Below are 1,178 nucleotides of genomic sequence, written 5' to 3' on the forward strand. Positions count from 1 at the left end.
GAAACCTGAGCTGAACGTCTGGGCTTGTGGAGCTAACGGAAGATGGACATAACCAAGGTATCTGTTTCATCATGATGGACATAACCAAGGTATCTGTTTCATCATGATGGACATAACCAAGGTATCTGTTTCATCATGATGGACATAACCAAGGTATCTGTTTCATCATGATGGACATAACCAAGGTATCTGTTTCATCATGATGGACATAACCAAGGTATCTGTTTCATCATGATGGACATAACCAAGGTATCTGTTTCATCATGATGGACATTGTTTTGTCCACTTCAGTGGTTTAAGTCAGGGTTGTATTTCCTAATGGTTGGACTGGATTGGATACTCAGTGAATAAGAAGGATGGAAGACATGGGAGGAGAGAAGACTGGGTTATGGAAGTGTGTGGGATTAGAGAAATGGATATGGTTTTAAAAAGCCTTTTTTTCCCTTTTTTGTTTTCTTTTTGGTGTTGAGCACATTTTATAACTGTGTCTCAAGCATTCAACTGTCAGTAAATGCAGGTTAACGCCTTTATACATTAGGCCTAGTACTCTTTTAATTGTAATAGGATGTTGTTTTAATACTTATGATGTTTCTTACTGTACAAACTGTTCTTCTGTGAACTGACCGATAACACTTTAATTCATACTGTGAACAAAGATCTTTATATCTACTCACACTAAAAATCATTTGGTATGATTTGGTTGTGAGTTTTATTTCTGTTTTTTATATGAAATGGGGATGTTTCTATCAGCTGGTGATTGTCCAATCTCATCTCTTCTCTCATCTCTCTACCTTTTAGTTATGGTAGATCTGATTGGTTAAAGATTATACAGGACAAGGTCTGGACACCGGCTACTGGGACAACTAGTTAATTTGTCTCTTTTTGTTGTTTTGTTTTTAGAGTTTTGGTACTAGTTTTTAATATACTTTATTGTCATTAAATTATGTTTTATTATTTCTGGGAGTATTGTCATGTTATTGGTTGGATAGTGCATACTGTTGCTTGTTGTTTCTGTGTTTTCCGTTTCTCCCATATTGTCAGCGTCTTTGAGCCTCGGAAAAGCTCTATATAAATCTAATGAATTATTATTATTATTATTATACTCATAATGTTCTATCCTTCTAAGGAGCAGTCAAACATTGGAACAAAAACAAAGTTATTCTGTATCATAAGATTTG

General features: G+C 35.0%; 1 protein-coding gene across 1 annotated transcript in view; it reads left to right on the forward strand.

Annotated features, from left to right (window-relative positions):
• The window catches only part of tmc6b (transmembrane channel-like 6b), a 94,534-nt gene extending 93,629 nt beyond the window's left edge, over positions 1-905 (forward strand). The window contains exon 20 of the mRNA XM_080522340.1: positions 1-905. This exon is cut by the window's left edge and continues 273 nt beyond it. The gene's annotated coding sequence lies outside the window, so the exon portion shown is untranslated.
• The last annotated feature ends 273 nt before the right edge of the window (positions 906-1,178 follow it).

The sequence above is a fragment of the Nansenia antarctica genome (genome assembly GCF_963989245.1).
Source record: "Nansenia antarctica genome assembly, chromosome: 2".
Taxonomy (NCBI): domain Eukaryota; kingdom Metazoa; phylum Chordata; class Actinopteri; order Argentiniformes; family Microstomatidae; genus Nansenia; species Nansenia antarctica.